The 10804-nt window shown below is 46.7% G+C and overlaps 1 protein-coding gene across 2 annotated transcripts in view; it reads left to right on the top strand.

The window, feature by feature from the left end:
• Positions 1-2690: 2690 nt before the first annotated feature.
• The window catches only part of LIN54 (lin-54 DREAM MuvB core complex component), a 62675-nt gene continuing 54561 nt past the window's right edge, over positions 2691-10804 (top strand). The window contains exon 1 of one of the 2 annotated variants that reach the window (XM_045536680.1): positions 2691-2813. The gene's annotated coding sequence lies outside the window, so the exon portion shown is untranslated. The remainder of the gene's footprint in view (positions 2814-10804) is intronic. The other variant, XM_045536679.1, reaches the window with a different exon arrangement.

The raw sequence follows: 10804 nt of genomic DNA, 5'->3' as shown, positions 1-10804 counted from the left end.
GTAGTTTATTTAATCCTTAGAGAACACTTATTTTTAATTAATCAATGCTGCCTTTTACATAGATCATTTTATATATGTACAGGTAAAACACATTACCAGAAGTGAGTCAAAAGGTAAGCATAAAATTTTGGTAGATATTGCCAAATTACACTTTATAGGAATGCTATCATTTTACCCTCCTACCAGAAATATATAGGAGTGCAATTTTCTACAGCCTTGCCTACAAAAGATGTCAAACCTTTAAATTTTTGCCATCTTGGTATATGACAAATGGCATGTTCCCTCTATTGGGAAGGAGAAGAAAAGAAGGCCAGAGCAAGGAATTCATTTTAAGAAAGTAAGGTGGAGATTACCGACGTCAATTCGGATCAAATTATATTGGCAAGAACTTAGTCACATGACCATGCTTACCAACAGTGAGACTGGAAATTTAGTTCCCAACTGGGTAGTCTTGTACCCAGGAAAAATGAAAGAATGAGTTTGGTGGGACAATCAGCATTCTCTGCTACAGTCTGTCCCTCTGATACCTAGATATCCATATGTCCTTCTGTGGTGGTAATTTTAGGTTTCAATTTGACCAGATTAAGGAATACCTAGGGAACTGGTAAAGCATTTATTTTTGGGAGCGTCTGTGAGGGTGTTTCCAGAAGAGAAAAATTAACCTCAAATTTCTGGGCTCAAGTGATCCTCCTGCCCCAGTTTCTGGAGTAGATAGGACTACAGGTGTGCTCCACCATGTCTGGGTAATTTTTGAACTTTTTGTAGAGATGGGGTCTTGATATGTTGCTCAGGCTGCTCTTGAACTCCTGGCTTCAAGTGATTCTCCTGCCTTGGCCTCCCAAAGGGCTAGGATTACAGGAGTGAGCCACCAGGCCCAGACATAATTATTTTTAATTAGAACTATTTAGCCCTTTTTTTCTACTATTTATACTTCTTTTTTCTTACTTAATGCATTTAGCTAGGACACCCTGAAAAATACTAGATAGTAGCTGCTATATCCCTGCATCCTTGTTTCTGACTTAATGTGAATGCCTTTGCCATTGCACTGTAATGTATGATGTGGCTATTTTCTGATGATTAGATTAGTCCAATTAAGAAAACATTCTTTTATTTCTAGTTTACCGAGAATTTTTAAAATTCAGAATGGTTGTTGATTGATACAAAATGCATCTAGAGAATATCATTTGATTTTTCTCCTTTAATAAATCACATGAGTAGGTTTTTTATGTTAAATCGCCATTTTTGGAATAAATCATACGTTGTCATGGTGTGAATTCTTTTTACTACCACGTTGTTGGACTTGTTAACATTTTCATTTTGGCTTTGTAACAAAATCATAGTGAGAAAGGAGGAGTTTCCTTTCTCTGTTTTGATAGTTTGTCTTGGATTTTGGTATCAGAGTTACACAAGCCTTGTGGAATAAACTGGGAAATTGTCTCACTTTTTGGGGGTTCTTTGTCTCCCTAAAATCCAGCCTGGTTCGGATACCCCATCCCACGCCCTTTTTCCTTCCAGAGGTGCCCCACAGTATCACCCCTCATTCGACCATGAGGATTTCTCACAGGGGCTCTCAAGGCTCCTTATAAACTGGGCTCCCACCACTGATCCCCAACAGAGCCTGTGTAGCATTCAGCCTTGTGGCGTTCCTTGCACATTCCGCAGACCTTCCCCCTTCCAAGCCTTTGCTCATTCCCTGCCACTTGCCTTGCTAAACCCTAACCATGGCGTTGGGGCCGGGACGTATGGGGCGGTGTGGACTGGGACGTGATAGAACCAACATTTGAGGCAGAGACTGTGTCGGTGCAGCTGCCCGACACCCCTCATTTTATTTAACCTTTAGAATCCTGGGGAGTCTGGCTATGTTTGTTTTGCAGAGGGGAAAAGACACTTCAACTTGATGCACTGATAAGCGCAGGGGCCGAAATCTGAAACCAAGACTGCTTGATTCCAAAGCGATTGCTACGTCCACTGCATTCAGTCTCCCCTTCTGCATCGTGCTCCCCGGCTAGGCTGTCACCTCGACCTGCCTGTCCCCGGGCTCCTGCAGCAGTTACAGACTGTGCCGCCCCGTTTCACGTTTGCACTCTTTCCTATTTTCTCTTGTTCCGTCTGCGTAGTTCCTGGCTCGCCCAGGGCCCCACCCCGCATGCGGATCGCTCATAAATAGCGGGAAACATCAAAGAAGGAAAAGGTTACTAAACGCAAAGGCTCCTGATTGCGTTGGCCTCAGCCGTATATTGCAAGAGAAGCAAAAGGTCCTTTTCAAAATAAGTTTAGCAGAGTGATCGCCCGGGGGCTTTTTAGCGACCCCCGCGAAATTAGCGCCTGGAAACCGAAGCGCTTTGGCGTTTCTGGGTACGGTCCCCTCCTCGCTCGAGCGCGCCGCCCAGCGGGGGACGCGGGAATCGCACCCACCCCGCAGACTTCCTAACAAGGGGCGCTGGACCGGCCGCTCCAACTCCTCCCCCCCGCGCGCCAGGCCGATGGAACATTCCGCGCGAAAGCTGCGACAGAGCGCCCCCTGCAGTCACGTGGGGCGGAGCGCACCCCGGAGCGCGGCGCAATGACGCGGCGCGGGTGGCCGCGGGGCGGGGCGAGGCGCGCGGAAGGGGCGGGGCGGGCGGCGCGCAGGGCGGGCGGCGGCGCGCGGGCGGGGAGGGCCCGGCGTATTATGGGATGCGGCGGTGGAATGGCGCTGGGCGCGTGATTTTGAACAAACCCCGGTCTGTGTCTCGGAGGCGCCGCCGCCGCCGCGGCTGCTGGGAGCCCGGGGAGCGCCGCGCGAGGAGGGGGCGGCGGCGCCGCCGGCTTGGGTGAGTGTCAGCCCCCGGGATGGCGGCTTCTGGGCGGGCGGGAAGGGGGCGCCAGCCCCGCTCCAGTGGCGGCGCGGGCGGAGGGCGCCAGACCGCTCCCTCCCGGAGCCCAGGCCGGCGGGCCGTGGCGGGGAGCGGGAACCCGCGGCGGGGCCGCCGCGCCCCATCCCCGGCTGCAGGGGCCGGAGGATCCTCGGGGCTCGGCCTCTGCCCGCCGCGCCCGGGAGGGCGGCTGTCACCCGGCGGGCTGCCCGCGGGGCTGGAGGGGAGGCTCGCTCGGCTGTTGACACGCACGCAGCGCGGCCGAGGAGCCGGCCGTGTTCGGCCCCGGGTTTCTGGGAACCGGTTTTGCTGCTGTGTCATTTGTGGCAGCCCCTCCTTTCCCTGCTGCCCGCCGCCGCGCTCGTCCCACTCCCTTTTGTATGGGCTCTTCGTGCGTGTCCGTTTTCCTCGCGAAGCCCACCAGCCAAATGTCACAGTGTCCCCGAGCTGCAGGGGGGACGGGAGCGGGCCGGGGCTTAGCTCGGCCAGGCAACGGTAAACAACAAAGCAGAGCGCGGGTGGCGGGGACCGTCGGTGGGGAGTAAAGTTTAAAGAGGAAGAAATTGGGGACACTTTACACTCTCGGCGTCTGGCAGACTGCATGTAAAAACCGAGTGGGCTGGGTGCTTGATAGCGCTTGTTTAAGCCTGAATCCACCAGCTCTTATATGGAGTTGTCACTCAGACAAGGTAGGGAAATGAAATGGCTTTTTCAACTTCAACCTCACTCTTCTTAGACCAACTTTCTACAAAGACAGTAAGTAGAGTGGCCCTATTCGCAACCTTGAAATTAAATTTGCTTATTTCAGATGGGTGTTTTGGAGCTTATGGTTTAGTTGAATGGTATAGAATTCAGCTGTTGAGTCGTTATTATTGACTCTGAGATTAACAAAGAATTGCCAATTTACTTTTTTTTTTTTAATGCTGGTCTCAGAAGCCCTGCAGCTTGTGTTTTCTTATTTCTTAGATGATTAAAAGATACCAATGTTCTCTTTTAGTTATTAAACTGAATGATGAGAGGAGCAGGTAGGGGTGAGTAGGTAATCCTGGGGTCTTGTTCTAAAGCAAGCTGTTTGTTTTCACTGTATTGAACAAATATATCAGGGACATATTTTTTTTTCAAGTTGGTTACTTTAAGCCCTAAAAACATTTGGCAAAAAATGTTACCTTAGAACTATATTTTCTATATTTTGGAAATTGATCACTCATGAATGTTACCCTAACTGGATCAATACATTTTACACCTAGTCGCGCTTTAACGTCTTAAATCAACGACACATTGGAAGTCCCCACGTTCATGGGCAGAAATGACCACGTGAAATTAAATAGGAAAATAATAGTTCCGAACTTTATTTTTACAAAAGGAGATGTTTTGCCCACCGACCACCCTGTCTGCAGGAGGACAGATGCTTTGTGATTTTACAGAGGTGTCAGGTCATAGATGCATCTGGAAATAACCCCATCCTGTCAAGGGAGTTCTGCGGGTGGAGCAACGTGTCAAAGCGGGTGACTGGCACGAAGGTCTTCGTGACGCTGTTAGTGCCCGAGGGGGACACGGTGAACGACAGGCATGCCACCGTCTCCCTCAAGTTGCTTCTCTGAAGAGAGTTGGAGTTCTTCATTGTCCCCGTTGCCACCTTCCGTCTGGCGTTTGCTTCTCCCAACACAAACGCGCCGGACTTGGGACCCGCAGGTGGCGCGACTTGTCGGCGTCCGGCCGCGGGGTGAAAGGTCCCGGCGCGGCGGGGCGACCCGCGCCCGGGGACGTGTGGCGGCCGCGGGGTGCGCCGCTCGGGGCGGCGGGGCGGCGCGGAGGGCGGGGACTGGCGGCGGGGCCCGGGCTCGGCCGCCGGGAAGCTGCCGCGCCGCGATGGTGATGACGAGGTGAAAATGGCGGATCTTTCGAAATACAATCCCGGCCGCTGACAGACCAGAGGCGGCGGCCGCGGCGACGTCGCCGCCCGGGCTCCCTCCCCGGCCCCCCGGGCGCCGCGGGCCGCCCCGGTGTGACCGAGCCGGGAAGGCGAGCGGCCGGCCGGAGCCCCGGGGCGCGGCGACCCCAGCACCGCCCGGCTCGGAGCCGCCGGGACCTTCTGCAGCCCCCGCCTCGGAGCCCGCGGGGGCGACGGCGGCCGCCGGCGGAGGTAGAGCAGAGGGGTCCCCGGGCTGCCCCGTCCGCAGACCCCGGCTTTGGGCGGCGCGGGGGGCCGGGGGAGCGGCCGCGGGGCGGATCCGGGAGGGACTTGTCCGGAGCGCGAAGGCGCTGCAGCCTCGTCACGACAGCGGCGTTGTTCTTCGGGTGTCGAGAGGGCTCCGGTTCGCGCTCCTGCCCGAGGCTGCGGCCGAGGCCTAGAGCCGCCGGCGCTCGCCGCGACCCCCGGTGCGACGTCTGGGTCCCCGCCCGGGCGGCCCGGCTCGGCGGCGGCCGGCAGGTCGCGCGTGTGCGTGTCTCTGGGGACGCGGAGCGCTGGCATTTCTGCTGCGTCTGAGACCCCTGCCTGCCTTCGATCGCAGGCTGCAACTTGTGGGGGTGTGGATGCTCACGTGTTTTCAGAACAGGGACCAGTTTTTGTAACAATTAAAAATGTTGTTTTCTTTTCTTTTTTTTTTTTTTTTATGCTGTCATCCATCTAGTGACCCCTTGGCCCCTGCCATTTAGCAAATAACAATTGAGACACCGTCAGTCATCTTTCATACCCATGCTTTTCAGGGAAGTTCTTCCCTGCCCCCATCCATCTCATGAATTCAAAGCGTAAAGTTATGGAAATTTTTGCAGCAGATTTTATAATCCAAGTGAAATACTGCTCCGAGAGCTCTGTTTTGATCACGAGTTTTTTTACCTTCGTGGTTAAGGGGAGTTGTGATGGCTTTGATGCAAGCATTTGTTGTGAGTACATTTAAGTTGGTAAAGGTAAATCGGGAGCTCCGTTAAATTTTAAATGCTGGTCTCGTTGGCCCTTTGTATAGAGAGCTGGAGAAGTGAGTTGATTGGCTTTGTGATGGCCATAGTTTAATTTTGTTAGGTTATCCAGAGATCCATGTATGTTTTAGATTATGTTGCAAGATCCCTTAAGGCATCTGTCTCCTTGTACCCAACAGCAGTGTTTTCAGAAAAGTTACATGTGAATTGAATTTTTGTACATTAATTTGGGGCCCTCTGGTTTTTTTCCCCTAGCTTTTGTAGTAGGAAGTTGGGTTAGTGACATTGAGCAAGTGTCTGAGAGTAACCGGAGGGAATATTTGAGAAATACCCACAAGTAATGTTTACGATGAGCAGTAAATTTCCTGATCCAAGTTGCCTACCAAGAGATGATGTCATAGTATGTCATACAATATCATAAATTATGTAGTGTATTCAAACAGGAAATACTCTGTGTGAATGTGTGTGTATAGTTTGGACGTTTAGCTTTCACTCACTGGAAGAATAAGGGACTAAAAAAATTTTTAGGGAAAATACCTGAAAAGTATTCAGAATGTTTAGTTAATGATTTTTATGTTAAATATTGTAAAAAAGAATTTGTCTGATGTTCTTATGTTATCCAGTAGGAATTTGGTTTTGTCTTTTTTTAGTTATAGCTTTTGTGTTGCAATTATTTGGTCCAGGCCATCACAGCTGCTAAGTTAGTAGTAAGACTAAGAATTTTTAAAATAATCAAAATAGGGAGATTAAAGTGTTTTTTTCATTGACTTTCTTTTAATCACAGAGGGCTATTGTCTTTTTGTAATTCTTTCTGATTGTCCTTAAATGCCAGTTTTCAGATTGCTGTGGTTAGAACAATTGTGTGTTAATAATTAAGTGTGTTATAAAGAAATGAAGGAAGGGTCATACCACTGGAGATAATCCAGTGTCCATCGTTTTAAAGAGGAGCATTACAGATTTTGATTACTGTTTTCAAACACCATTATTAGGTGTCTATTGTATGTCATATACTATGCTAGTGAGGGGGATAAAATAACCCTAGTATTATTGCCTCAGGGAGCTTTCAGTTTAGGAATTATTGGAGGTAAAGTCAGAAGGATGAGTCGAGTGGGGCATTACTGCAGAAGATTTTGAGAGTTACAGAAAATTTGAGTAGGAGATTGACAGCCTCAGAGATGCACCGAGGGAGCCAAATCCTGTAGTTTTAATATGTAGGATATAGTGTAGGTGAGAGGAGGTGGAGGTAAAAGTACCGCAGCAGGCTTCAGCCTTTGGAGATTTGGGCACTTTTGGTTGCATTGGGATGGAGTCATGGTGCAGGTATAATCTGCACGATATATGACAGATTACTGTTTCTATGGAGAGAGAGATGTCCAGGATAACCTTACGATAAGCTTGGCCAGGTGTGGTGGGTCAGGCCTGAAATCCTAGCACTTTGGTAGGCTGAGGCTGGAGGATTGCTTGAGGCCAGGAGTTTGAGACTATCCTGGGTAACAAGGTAACATAATGAGACTCCCATCTCTAAAAAAAAGATAAGCCCGGTGTTTGATAGAATATTGAATGCCATAAACAGAGAAATCAGAAGGGAAAGCTAATGTATTTAATAGAGAAATAGGAAAAGAACTTTGAGATACAGCATATCTCATAATTATTTTCATAATAACTCTATAGGTAAACTGAGATATTATTGTCTAGCATTACATGAACAAAAGTACAGTCGACCCTTGAACAATGTGGGGATTAGGGGTGGTGACCCTCCAGCAGTTGAAAATTCACAGATGACTTTTGAATCCCCCAAAACTGAACTACTAATAAATAGCCTACTATTGACTGGAAGCCTTACCAGTAATATAAACAGTTGATTAACACATATTTTGTGTGTTATGTTTATTATATACTATATTCCTACAATAAAGCTAGAGAAAAGAAAATGTTATTAAGAAAATGGTAAGGAAGAAAAATTGTATTTATTGTTCCTTGAGTGGAAATAGATCTTCCTAAAGGTCCTCATCCTGGTCATCTTCACATCAGTCGGCTGAGGAAGAGGAGGGGCTGGTCTTGCTGTCTCAGGGACGGCAGAGGCAGAAGATGTGGAGGAAATGAATGGGCACTTAGGAGAGGCAGGCACACTTGGCGTAACTTTACAGAAATACATTGTGTTTTCTGTCTGCCTTAATCCTTTTTTATTTCTCTAAAAAATGTTTCTGGATAGCACCAATCCTCCTTCCCCCGTTTGCTTTAGTTTTATCATAGAAGGGTCCATGCCGTAAAAGAAGTCAAAAATAGCCTTTATTGGGAACCTTCTGCCAGATTGTCTCGTGCCAGTTTGTTTTCTGGCTCTGCTGCTTCTACGTCCCCTTCCTCCTCTCGTCTGGCCCTGGTTTGGAAGGACTCGTCTCCATCAAGTCATCTGTTTGTTTCTCTGACGTGGTGTCTGTTAGCTCTTGAATTTCTTCAAGATCTGTGTTTTGAAATCTTTCATTCCCCACTTTTTTCCACATCCACAATCTGTTTCATGATGTCCTTGATTGGCTCTGTTGTAAATCCGACAGTCACGTACAACATCTGGACACAGTTCTCTCCAGCAGGAGCTTACTGTTTGGGCTTGGTAGCTTCACAGCTTTTTCTGTAACAACATTGGCATCTTCACAATCTTTCCAGACTTTTGCGATGTTCTCTCTGGATCGTCTTCCACAGTGTTGAACACCGTTTAATAGGGTACAGTGCGCAGTGAGCTCCACAGGCCCTTATCAGCCCTGATCTGGAGGCTGAATTGGAGACACTGGGTTGGGGAAAATAGACCACTTTGATGCCTTCGGTGTTGAATTCATGAAGTTCTGGGGGGTCAGGGACATTGTCCAATAGCAAAAGAACTTTAAAAGGCAACTGGCAAGGTACTTCCTGACTTAAGGGACAAAGCATGGATTGGAACCACTCCAGAAAAAAGAGTTCTTCTTGTTGTCCAGGCCTTCTTGTTGTACAACCAAAAGACTGCAGCTTGGGTTTATCTTTTCCCTTCAAGGCTTGGGGATTAGCAGCTTTGTAGATAAGAGCAGTCCTGATCATAAACCTGACTGCATTTGCACAAAACGGTAGAGTTAGCCTATTCCTTCTTGCCTTAAATCTTGGCGCTCGCTTCTCTTCCTTACTAATATATGTCCTTTGTGGCATTTTTTTTTTTTTTCAGAATAGGACACTTTGGTCTGCATTAAAAACCATTTCAGGCAGATATCCTCTCTCCTCAGTGCTTTTCTTACTGGCCCCTGGGAGCCTGTCTGTGCCTCTTGGTCAGCAGAAGCTGCTTCTCCTGTTATCTTGACATTTTTTAAAGCCAAACCTCTTTCTAAAATTATCAAACCATCCTTTGCTGGCATTAAGTTCTCCAGCTTTAGATTCTTCACCTTTCTTTTCCTTTAAGTTGTCAAATAATGACTTCACTTTTTCTTGAATAATAATAGAGTCCATAGGTCTGTCTTTCTTATAACAATCCTGTACCCACGTAAAAGCTGCATTTTCTTTTTTTTTTTTTTTTTTTTTTTGAGACAGCGTCTCGCTTTTTTGCCCAGGCTAGAGTGAGTGTCGTGGCGTTAGCCTAGCTCACAGCAACCTCAAACTCCTGGGCTTAAGCGATCCTACTGCCTCAGCCTCCCGAGTAGCTGGGACTACAGGCATGCGCCACCATGCCCGGCTAAAAAAGCTGCATTTTCGATACAAAATGAAAAGGTATTTTGGGAAAAGTGCAAAGTTTTTATGCCTGCTGACATAGCTGCAGTGATGGCTTCGTAAATTTTCTTTTCTTTTTTTACAGTGGTCCTTATGCTGGGTTCATTGATCTCGATATGGCGGGCAGTTGCAGCTGCAGACCTCAATCTGTGTGCATGCCATGCAACTTTTCCTTGTAATGTCATGACTTTTCTCTGATTCTTGGGAGCACTTCCAGTATCACTAGTGGCATTTCGTACGGGTCCCCTGGTGTTATTCAAAATTTACAGTATTGCACTAAACATGATGAAAAATGCATGGGAACTGCCAGAGATCACTTTTTACTGCTGTATGCAATTTACTGAACTGCTCACACCGAGATAATTAATGTCACATGGCATTTTAAACACATACTTGGATACTCATGGATAGTGGCAACAGTTGAGCTCACTGCAATAGCACTAGGAAGTGGCTGTGAAATTATTACGGTAGTACAGTGTGTACTACAGTTAATTTTATGTAGTTGTGATTTAATACTGCATGTTTACATTGCTTACATTTCTCTGGACTGCAAATGGCAACATGTATGGTCTGTGTTTGCGTTTGTAAGTTTTGGTCAATTTTAACTTTTTAGAATTGATTTGTATATATTTTATGGTAGTAAATGATAAAATAGACTAGTATCTACATATATTTTATATATTCATGCCATACCTTTTTCTTAATCTTCTTGACCTTTTGTTCTCTTCCTGTAACCAGAAAAGGAAGAGTGTTTTCTGCAGTGGTAATGATTCTATTTAATATAAGGCATTCTTTTTTAAAGATATAAAAGCTTAGAGTGTTTGTATCATATTTTTTATTTTATATTTAATTCACTTCTTTTTCATTGTTACTATCCTAAATCAGACTTTCTATTTATCTCTGTCTTGAACTAATTACTGTAACAGCTTTCTAACTGGTCTCCCTGCCTCTAGGCAATAAAATACTGAGATGAGGTTAATCCTCCCGAAGTACAACTGTGACCATGCCACTCATCTATTGATTTCCAAGCTCTTTCAGGGCAAGGTGTTTGATTAATTTCCCATAGTGCCTTCCACAAAGCTGAGAAGCAATAAGTATTTATTAATTAAAAGACTGATGAAAATTGTAAGCTAGTTAAAAACTAAGAGACCCTTGCAGATTTTAAGATAGAATGTAATCGCAGAGGATATCGTTAGCTAAATCTGAGTATTTAAAAACTTATTAGAAAGGAGTTTCTCACCTTGTTAGTGTGTCTTACGGTGATGTGGGTTTATTTTATTTAAAGTGTTATTAAGTCCCAGAGCATT

The sequence above is a fragment of the Lemur catta genome, chromosome 24 (assembly GCF_020740605.2).
Source record: "Lemur catta isolate mLemCat1 chromosome 24, mLemCat1.pri, whole genome shotgun sequence".
In the NCBI taxonomy this organism is placed as follows: domain Eukaryota; kingdom Metazoa; phylum Chordata; class Mammalia; order Primates; family Lemuridae; genus Lemur; species Lemur catta.
This window is presented reverse-complemented; position numbering and strand designations above follow the sequence as displayed.